Source organism: Scardinius erythrophthalmus (assembly GCF_964197995.2).
Source record: "Scardinius erythrophthalmus genome assembly, chromosome: 13".
Taxonomy (NCBI): Eukaryota; Metazoa; Chordata; class Actinopteri; order Cypriniformes; family Leuciscidae; genus Scardinius; species Scardinius erythrophthalmus.
In genome coordinates, this window is record NC_138233.1 from 14,693,873 (window position 1) to 14,705,518 (window position 11,646).

General features: G+C 38.3%; 1 protein-coding gene across 1 annotated transcript in view; it reads left to right on the forward strand.

The window, feature by feature from the left end:
- The first annotated feature begins 84 nt into the window (after positions 1-84).
- elf1 (E74-like ETS transcription factor 1) overlaps positions 85-11,646 on the forward strand; it is a 44,667-nt gene continuing 33,105 nt past the window's right edge. Inside the window, exon 1 of the mRNA XM_081383107.1 lies at positions 85-535. The gene's annotated coding sequence lies outside the window, so the exon portion shown is untranslated. The remainder of the gene's footprint in view (positions 536-11,646) is intronic.

An 11,646-nucleotide genomic window follows, 5' to 3' on the forward strand; every position in this document is an offset into this window, starting at 1 on the left:
AGGAACAACTGGAGATGTCTCTCATTTTTTTGTCTATGTCGTCCCATAGCCCAATGAAAATGAGCAAAACTGTAAACACTGCTCACACAAACAAATTTTTGATTGGCCGACAAGGTGCCGACGTCACCCATCCCATCTGCAACCCTGAAAGACGCGTCACTTCACTGATTGCATGGGAGCGTTTTCGTTTCGTTTGACGCGTCGCTCGCCTGCAGTGTAGATGCGGAACGCTGGACCAATTGCTTTCGAGGGAAAATGTGAGCGCAAGGAATTCCCCACGCATTGAAAACAGTGTAACCTTATGTTAAGCAAAAGAAAGCGACGAAACTCGTTCATAGCTTCAAAAACAATGCGCTTTTAGAAGATTCTGTCTTTGCCAAAGAGGATAAAGTCACTTCTATTTAACTGGACTGCATCGGGGAGTAGGATTCGGACGATGACAGTTTGCTCAGGGATTGTTTCACAGAAATGATCGAAGTGTTTCTATCACTTACTTAACCTTGAAACATGTAAATTATGGCACATTGAGATGAAGGTAAGCGTTTGTAAAGTGTGTACCATCTCTCTAACTTGTTCATGTAATTGCAAAAGCTTTTACTTAAGATATTATAGTTGTTATGCACTTTTTAAAGTTATTTCTCAAAGCATGTAGGTGCGTTTCAGATGTAGGGTGTCTTTTAGAAGTTCTTCTTATTGTAACGGTGACTGCGCAATGTATTTGAATGTTTATTTCATTTAGGGGAAGTTAGGGGAAGCCACTTGGATTTGCGGACATTCTACTAAACCAACATGTTGTCATCATTCTGATCTTATATGACCGTTCTGATCTGAATAGCCCCTAGGATAGCTTGACCTACTGCTCTGTTGTACCCATCTCCCATAACTGTGCACTGAGTTGTTCCAGCATGATTACAGACATGTGACCATAATGACTGGTTCAGTGTGAGAATCTCTTGTCTCAGGCTGACATCGATGGTCAAGACACAGTAAGGGCTTCACATGAGTGTGAACAATCAGTTTTCCAGTCCTCAGTGCTTGGGCTTGTGGTGCATCCACGTTTTCATCCAGACCAGCACTCATTTGTGGATGTTTATATGTAAAACTGGTTTGTCTTTGTGTCTTTATCACTACTTGTGACCAGGATAAGAAATTAGCCAAGGCAAAAATGCCACAGAGTGAATAAAATGCCCTTGATGTGTGGGCAAAAGTGCTGTTTAGGCTATCCGATACAACCTAGTGATCAGCTTGTTATGTAAAACATATTCTAGCAGATTGCCTATTGTCTTGTCACATAGTGAATTATTTACATATATCTTTTTTTTATTATTATTTTTTATTTATTTGATGTTAGGTTAATTTATTCATTAAAAAAGGGTTTAAGTGCCTTGAACCTCAAATCCTAGTTCTTTTTTCAACTTAGCTTCTTACAATATGTAGCAATTCGTGTGTAATTTCATATTGTAACAGAGTATCAAATCCATCTGCTGGTGCAGATGAGACTCCCATACTCATTTGCCACAAAGTAGTCTTTCCTTCATTTGTTTTCTTTATTTGTGGCTTGATGTTTCACCCATTGTCTATTTGTCTAAATGTTTGCCAGATGTTTACTTTTTTGGGGGGGATACAAAGCTCCCCTGTGAGACATGCATTTTGAAGAATCTCTTTGGCTGTAGTGTTCTCAGCATTCGGCCATTGGGTGGTGCTGAGGTCAGGGAGTGCTTGTTTTCTCCTGCTTTGGGAGTATGTGATATTAGTCAGCTCGGTTGATCCAGAAATGCTATCAGCTGGTTCTGATACCCCCTCCCATTACAACATCCCCCCCTCCCCAGCCCTCACACACCCTAGAGGCCTTTAGATAGCTGGAAATTCCAGTCTTCTGAAACTAATTATCCTCAATGAGAGGCTCTAAATATACCCCAGTTGGTGCTGTCTTGACTCTTTTCTTTTAGAAATACAGTCCCCTTTTCTCCTTATGACTTTGTGTCTCAGAACTCATGCCCAATGACCCTATTGTGGCTTTGAACTGGAGAGCCAGAAGGCACAAAGGGGCTTTCAGATGCTCTTACTGCTTCTTTTAGCAGATGAGGCACGTGGCTGAGATAACCCAGAATGACAATGAGAGGTATGTGGGAAGCCTCTATGTAGGGAACATCCCCAGTGCTGGAATATGTGGCCATGACAGTGACTCCCATCTGCCCATCTTGGAATATGCAGCCAAGTCAAGGAAAGTTAAAAAGGGCAATTTGACCTAACTCGTTCCACTCTGCTCTTGGTCTGATGGTATATAGAAAAGAAAATCACATGAGATATGACTTAATGGGCTGGCTATTGATTTGTCTCCACATTTGAAGACATCAGTCTTTATAAACTCGGCATCCAGGAACTGCATCACCAGGGCATCATCAGCTGAGAGCTTGCTGCAACATGAGCCGCCTCTGCAGACAGACTACGAGCATCAGCAAAAGATATCTGGAGTGTGCTAGGACAATGTGCATAAGATGACACCTCATTTTTCTGTGGGAAAGACTTCACCAAACACACAGCATGTGCAAAAATGTATTGACATTGCCTATTGAGTAATTTCTCAAAACTGACTAATATTTCAGTTCTAGAACAATGACAAGAACAAAACAAATGTTATGTCTCTGTAGAGTGGGTGGGCGAAATGTAAAGCCCATAGGCTTCCACAAGGTGGTGGTGTTCATATATTGAGCTCAACAACACTTAGGATGACCCAAGATCAATTGATAGAAATGTCACTTGGCTTTTTGTTTTTATTTCTTGCTAAGGTTTGGTTTTCTGTCATGCATTCACCATTGTTGTTGCAAATTCCTGCAAAGATAATGTTATCAAGCTTGCTACAGTTGGCAAGCAACATGCAAAAATGATTTTTGACATCGAAATCAACAGTGAAAATGTGTTGAAAACTAAAGACAAATAAGTGAGTTAATGAAATTGTGGTGTTACGTTATATTCGTGTAATTTCCTACTGTCAAGAAAATAAATATTGCTAAAAAAGTTTGTAAACTTTTTTTAAAAATATATTAACCCCATTTGTTTAAAAATATAAATATTTCTAGCAAGTATAAATATACATTGCTAAAAAAAAATCAATTGTGCAGAACACAAAATCATTGCCCTGATGACACATTATATTAAATAAATAGACACAAATCAGGATTTTCTTATTAGTCATAAGTTTCACTGTTTGTAATATTACAAACTAAGACAGTTCAGTGAATACCCCAAGTTGTTGCTGTCCTTCACTCTGTTAATTATTCATGTCTTAGCATTTTTATTAGAAAATAAAAATGGAATAGAGAAGTCAGGGACTTTTTGTATGGTTTCTTATATAAATTACTGTCGAGAAATAGTTCTTAGTAACTCAAGAGGATGACATCAAGTCATCTTGGTTTGACGCCTGATGCATCTCCTTACCAAATAATTTAGAAAGAAATCTTGTCCCCTGTTTTCTTTCACATTAGATTAATAGAATGATATATTTAGGTTAGAGGAAAGTCATGCTGCTGTAACCTTGCTGTACAGATGGCAGTAGCCAAATATGTGGGAGTCTCATCAAGCATATACAAGGACGACTGCCTTTGTTTTGACTAAAGAAAGAGAAATATGGAAAGCTTGGGTATTTTCTTACCAGGCACGTCGTATTGCTGATGGCTGATGGCGGTAAGAGCTGGATTTGCTCTCCAGTGACTGAATTTTTAATATAGAGACAGTTTTGTAAAATGCCAATTATCTTCAATAAGTTACCTATTATCTATCGATGAAGTTACAGGTCCAAAAACGTCATTATTTCAGTAGACCTCAAATGACATTATAACTTTTGTTTTCCATTAAAAGTCAATGTGTGAAAGAAGTGATGTAGGTCAGATGTTGTGTAAATGTTGAGATTTAGATGGTCCATTAAAGTGGCTGATGTGACTAATTTTTCCAGCTGATTTACAATTGAGAGTAAAAACTGTCTAATGTGTAAAGTATCATGGCACGTTAAATGGGAGTCTGTTAGTACTGCTCACCATTGGCAGAGCGACTCCGTCCAGTAAAAGGTCCATTTAGCGACTGTCCCGCTAGACAGGGAAAGAATAAAGCAATCAAAGTAAAAACATGTACTTTGTAGCTATTTAATTATTTATTTTGATTATATTTCAAAAGCCAATTTCAGAACAATTGGTCTTTCTTTCATCCCTCAGGCTTGGATTTAAATAATTTAAATAGATTGAAACATTAGGTATTCATCTAGCATAATGCTTTCCAGTGTCTGGTCCTCAGAGAGAAAACATATCATTTGACCATTTAAGCTCTAAAACAGACCCCACAACCATCATTAGCGACTCAGCTTTTGTTGTATTTCACTATAATGTGAGTAAAAGGCACAGGCACTTTCACAGTCTGAGATAAATGACGAGTTAGACTGATAAAGTAATTTTAAAGAGTGTCAACTGTCTCTGTGTTGTTAGATTGTTTTTTTCACCCCTCTTTGCTCTGGTCAATACTTTCCATCCACAGATGTGTGATTTGAACTGTGTGGAATGTTGGCCTTGCTCTTTGAGTAATGTTTAATTGGTTGAGGTTTTGTGAGGATCGTATACTATCTGGCAAGAGGTAGAAACTTTCTTCTGCAGACCAAATAATATTTCTCTCATATCATAAAGAGATAATGAAGAAGACGTTGATGTCTTGATGGCATTGTTACACCATTAATGGTGTACATACCTGATTGTAGTAATCTTGTTAACTGTATCCAGCACAAACAACCTATCCAGATGTCAAAATACGTTTTAAAGGGACAGTTCAAAAATGATTTTTCCCCCCCTGTTATATATAATCTTGCCCTCAGCCATGTTGTTTGCATGTGTGCACATTTAAAAATGTGTATTCCACAGATGAAAGAAAGTCAGGTTTTTTTGAATGTGAGTAAATCATGACAGAATTTTCATTTAGAATTTTCACATTGTTCTTACTGTTCAGAATTATAAATTGTTCTAAAACTAAACATTCTAAAAACAATTGTTTTTGTTTAAACGACGATGAACTTGCTTTCCGCCTGTTATGTTTCCCGTATTACCTAACCAGTAGTTAGAAATTTGCTAAATTACATTGATAACAAATCTTGAGTCTGTGGAGCTGAAGATTATGTATAAAACTAGTAATGTAAGTCTAAATTGCTGGAGGGTTCTTTCTTCTTCTTCAGTGGGAGTATCTTTATTTACCTGTTAGAGTCATGGACACTTTATCACATATCATGGAAGGAATGACTCAGCATCTTAGTGCAGTAGCGGAATTTCCTCTGAAACTCCCTCTATCCCACTTCACATCCACTCATTTCTTTCTGAAGTCATGGAATGTTGTATCTATTCATAATTCCACATTTCTTGTCATTCTTAGCTGACAGGATTACTCAAGGTTGACCGGATGTAATCTTTTGGTCCACAATCATATTTACAAAGGCTTCTACCTTGGAATCCTGTGGACTGTGGTGTGGCATTCAATTAACCTTTATTCTGTCAGTGTATTGAAGCAATGAACTGAATTCTGGTCACCAAGGACTGGAGAAGGGCATGTTTGTAGCAAAAATTGTAGGTAAGGCTAATTTCTCAGCAAAACCTTGTTTTTCAGGCACATAGTTCAGGCATGTTTATCTCCATTTAAAACCATAGTTGTTACAAGACTTCAGCATCTTCCTCATGGAATGACTTAATGTTCCTTCTGTCTGGATTTAATTAGAATGCTCCACTGCCCTTTTCTCTTACCCCTTGGTCCTTTGAGGACTGCTTTTAACCAGGATGGTACGGAGGGAGGGCTTTTCTTTGTGCACAAAGCCTCTTGAAGCAGTCACCACCTGACCTCAGTTTCTCACAAACAACACGACCAGCCCTGAGAAGTGCTTTGTCTTTGTCAATTATCTCAGGGCTAGGCCTATTTTTGGACCTGTCCTCTTATGCCACTGTTTTACATCTTACAGTTGATGTAAGTAATATTATAAGTGGCACAATGGAGTTCTGTTGTTTCACTGAAAATGAGACATTTACAATTTACTTGATGGTCTCCTTACAAACATCAAAGGTTTTATATCAAGACAAAACATGCCAGTTGGTTAGAGTAAATTAACTTCAACCTAGGAATGAGTGTACATTAGCATTCCTGAGAGTACTCAAGCCACAGTTACATTTTATGTCAGCAATTCATTTGAAGTAAATTTATAGGAGGTAACAGAAAAAAAAAGAAAAAAGATCCACTCCGGATATAGGCAAAACCAAAGTGTGCCATCTACGTTTTAAAACAGGCACACAGCAGAAAATGAGGCCTTCTTGTGGCTCGGCTGTGTTTAGCTTGGATTCAGTCATGCAGTGCTAGTAAAGGCGAGTGGGCTGGTTTTTATTTTTAGGCTGTATAGGAAAGGTGTGTCTTTGAACTTTGTCAGCAGAAGCATGTGATCATGGCCTGGTTGCTGTGAGGGCAATTGAATTCTCCCAACACTTTCTGCAGAGCATATATAGACAGTTTTTTTTCTTCCTCATTCATTTCTTTTGCTATTTACTTGTAATGTGGTTTGAAGTAAATTACTTGCACTGTGCAATCAATCCAAGGTCTTATTTGTACACAAATACACATATATTATATTATATTATATTATATTATATTATATTATATTATATTATATTATATTATATTATATTATATTATATTATATTATATTATATTTAGTGCTGTCAAATCGTTAAATAGCGATTAATCGCATCTATTATAAAAGTTTGTTTATATAATATATATAGATATAATACATGTGTATGTGTGTGTGTGTGTGTGTATATATAGATATAGATATAGATATAGATTAATCGATTTGACAGCACTAAATATTATTATATTATCAATCTATGGCTTGAACATATAGTCAAGTCAAGTCAAGTTTATTTATATAGCGCTTTTCACAACACAGGTTGTATCAAAGCAGCTTCACAGTAATAAATTAGAACAATACATCAATGTTTGTTTCTAGTGGAACGTCTACGTTCGGTAATGCTGATCAATAGTATCGTTGATTGATTAATTAAATTAAATATCCCCAAATATCCCCAACTGAGCAAGCCAAAGGCAACAGTGGCAAGGAACCGAAAAACTCCATCAGGTAACCTAATGGAGAAAAAAAAACCTTGGGAGAACCCGGGCTCAGTCGGGGGCCAGTTCTCCTCTGGCGTTTATGAACTAGAGGTCGGATTTAACTGTAGGATTAAAAGTATTATATGAATGCCTGGCTGAAGAGATGCGTCTTTAATCTAGTTTTAAACTGGGAGAGCGAGTCTGAGCAACGAACAGTATCCGGAAGACTATTCCAGAGTTTTGGTGCTAAATGTGAAAATGCTTTCCCTCCTTTGGTGGACCTAGATATCCTAGGTATGACCAAAAGCCTCGAATTTAGTGACCTTAAAGAGTGCGATGGATTATAGGGCGATAGAAGATCCGTTAAATAGACTGGAGCTAAGCCGTTTAGGGCTTTATAAGTCAGTAGCAATACCTTGTAATTAATACGGGACTTTATAGGTAACCAATGTAGGGATGATAAAATCGGTGTTATATGATCATATTTTCTTGATCTAGTTAGAACTCTAGCGGCGGCATTTTGGACTAACTGTAGCTTGTTTATTGAGGATGCAGGACAACCGGCTAATAACGCATTACAGTAATCTAGTCTCGAGGTCATGAATGCATGAACTAACTTTTCTGCGTCAGAAACTGATAGCATATTACGTAGCTTAGCAATGTTTCTAAGGTGGAAAAAGGCTGTTCTTGTAACATATGAAATATGATTTTCAAAAGACAGGTTGCAGTCTAATATAACACCCAGGTCTTTTACTGTAGAGGATGAAGTAACAGGACATCCTACTATGTTAAAGTTGTATTGTGAGAGGTTTTGTGGGTGGTTTTTTGAACCGATAAGTAGTACCTCTGTCTTGTCTGGATTTAATAAAAGAAAATTATGCGTCATCCAATCTTTTATATCTTTAACACACTCTGTCAATTTGGATAATTTAGCGTTTTCATCTGGCCGTGATGAAATATAGATTTGAGTGTCATCAGCATAACAATGGAAACTAATTCCATGTTTCCTTATAATATTTCCAAGTGGTAGCATATATATTGAGAATAATAGAGGGCCTAACACAGATCCCTGCGGCACTCCATAGTTTACTGGAGTTATGATAGATTTTTCTCCATTTAAATAAACAAAATGGTAGCGGTCAGATAAATACGATCTAAACCAGCTTAATGCTTGTCCTTGAACACCAGTATAATTTTGTAGTCGATCTAAGAGTATTGTATGATCTATAGTATCGAACGCAGCACTAAGATCAAGTAAAACTAGTATTGAGATAAAGCCTTGGTCAGAAGCTAAAAGTAAATCATTTGTGATTTTAACGAGCGCAGTTTCAGTGCTATGATGCGGCCTGAATCCAGACTGAAACTTTTCATAGGTGTCATTTTCTTGTAAGAAAGAGCCCAGTTGAGCGGACACAACTTTTTCTAGTATTTTAGACATAAAAGGTAGATTTGAAATGGGTCTATAATTTACTAGATTATTCGGATCTAATTGTGGTTTCTTAATGAGAGGTTTTATAACTGCCAGTTTAAATGTTTTTGGAACATAACCTAAAGATAAAGACGAGTTAATAATATTGAGGAGAGGCTCTTCCACTACAGGTAACACTTCTTTCAATAGTTTAGTTGGTATGGGATCTAATAAACATGTTGTTGTTTTAGATGAAGTAAAAAGTTTATTTAACTCTTTTTGTTCTATAGTTGTGAAGCACTGTAATTGTTCTTGCGGCGTGATAATTGAGGCTGAATTATAAGGCGCGATTGAGGATTGAACGTTTACAATTGTGGTTCTGATGTTTTCTATTTTCTCAGTGAAGAACTTCATGAAATCATTACTACTAAACTGTAATGGAATACTTTGTTCAGGAGACATCTGTTTATTTGTTAGTCTCGCCACGGTGTTAAATAAGAACTTAGGATTGTTATGGTTGTTTTCTATTAGTTTGCGTAGATGCTCAGCCCTGGCCGCTTTTAGGGCCTTTTTATAACGTGACATACTGTCTTTCCATGCGATTCTAAAGACCTCTAAGTTGGTTTGTTTCCATTTACGCTCTAAATTACGGGTTTCTCTCTTTAGAACACGCGTAGTATTGTTGTACCATGGTGCTTTACTTTTCTCTCTGACCTTTTTTAATCTAATGGGCGCAACAATATCCAATGATCCAGAGAGAATGGTGCTCATAGTGCTAGTTAATTCCTCAAGTTCATCTGTTTGTTTGGGTTCACTGAGCAGCTGAGACAGATCCGATAAGCTGTTTGAAAAATTATCTATGGTGGATGGAAGGATTGTTCTGCCAAATCGATAACGCGGCGCAGCATGATATATTACAGGAGTACGTAATATGCAAGTTACCATGTAATGGTCAGTGACATCGTCACTTTGTGGAATGATATCTATATCGGTTGGATCGGTTCCATGTGATATAATTAAATCGAGTGTATGATTAAATCGATGAGTCGGTCCGGTAATGTTTTGCTTGACCCCAAAGGAGTTTAATAAATCTGTAAACGCAGCCCCTAACGCATCATTTTGATTATCTACATGGATATTAAAGTCTCCAACAATTAATGCTTTATCGAAGTTAACTAATAGGTCTGAGAGAAAATCTGCAAACTCTTTTAGGAAATCAGCGTAAGGCCCAGGCGGTCTATATACGGTAGCCAAGGCTAGAGATAATAGGGATGTTTTTCGAACATCTAAGAGCGTAACATTTAGTACAAGTACTTCAAATGAAATAAACTTATAACCCGTTTTCTGAGTAACATTGAGAAAATCTCTATAGATTGTTGCAACACCGCCGCCACGACCATTCAGACGGGGCTCGTGCTTATAGGAGTATCCTGCTGGAGTAGACTCATTTAAACCAAAATAATCATTTGGTTTAAGCCAGGTTTCAGTAAGGCAAAGTACATCGAAGCTATTATCTGTGACTATTTCATTTACAATAACTGCCTTAGGTGTGAGTGATCTAATGTTTAGAAGACCTAGCTTTAAAAATTGTTTTTGATTACCAATAGCAACATTTTCTGGTTTAATAACAATTAGATTTTTTCTAGATCCTGCAGTAGATTTATTATTTGATCTCACTAAACGAGGAATAGACACAGTTTCTATGCAATGTTCTACACTATTTATATCAGTTAAATTGGTGCAGCAGAGACTATGATTTGGACTTTTGTTTACTAGTCAAAAGGTATTTAACATTTTGGAGATGTTATCTGACAGAAGATCCGATCCGAATCTGCTTGGGTGTAAGCCATCAGCACGGTAAAGCCTAGGACGCTCCCAAAACAGATTCCAATTATTTACAAAGAGAAGTTTCTGCTCATTGCACCATGACATTAACCATCCATTAAGCGCAAATAATCTACTAAACTTTTCATGACCTAGTCGATACGTGGGAAGCGGTCCTGACACAATAATCGTTATATCAGGCGATGTGCTGCGTACCGTATCGATCAGATTCCTGAAGTCTTTCTTCAAAACCTCCGTTTGGCGCAGTCTGATTTCGGCCCCTCCCGCGTGCAGGACAACGGTTCCGACGCGCTCGTTCAGAATCTCGGGAACGTGAGCAGCGATTTCAGAAACACGAGCACCAGGAAAGCAGTGACTATGCACCTTACTTTTATTTAACGTAACGTGTACGTGTCGAACGATGGAATCGCCGATGATCACAGCATCGCGTTCTGTTTCGCGAAGAGGGGAGAAGCGGTTTTGTGTGGATATCTCGAAAACCGGGAGGGTCGGAGAGAGTTTTCTTGGTCTAGACCTGACTCGCGACTTCCGCTGCGGAAAAATCCAGGCTTCGTGATGGCATGTTGGAGCCGGAGTGAACAAGACCATGGCTGATCGCGACCTCGACGTTCGGGACCGATGTTGAGGAACGCACGGAGTAGACGAGGTCGGAGTCAGCGGGTTAGTAACATTAATCTCTGATTTGTGTGCCTCGGCACGTGATGTTTCGAGAGCCAAACGCCGGTCTATCAGCTCGGCTTTTCTTACTAAAAGGTCGTGGATCTGTTTCTCAACAGCTTCCAGCTCAGACTGCACCGCGTGCAGCTCAAATGTGTCCTCACCTGCACCAAAAGGTAGACTACTTACATTTGATATATTCGCCATTTTAACAGATGGACAGTAAGTTAAGTTAGCAACGACGCTACCAGTGGTGCTATCAATATTAATACTAATTTATGGCTTAAGTCTTGGATATAATCCGTCTTTTCAGTGGTACGGGTGTAGAGTAGACGCACGATAGGCGAAAAAATGTTTGTTTGTAACTTAAATGAGTGCGGAGAAGACGCGTTCAGCCGTGATCCACGGACGTAACCTATAAGAGTATCCAGCGTTGGATCACAAGGCTTGAGACGCGTCTGCTCAACAATCCGCGTTATAACTATGAGGTGAGGAAAAGTAGAAAATGTTCGTTGTAAGTGAGTTTAAAGAGAAATCAAGAATTATAAATCAATCGATGGAGCTCCAAAGACAACAACGCGCTCAGAACCGAGTGTACCGCCAGCAGGCGCCACCTA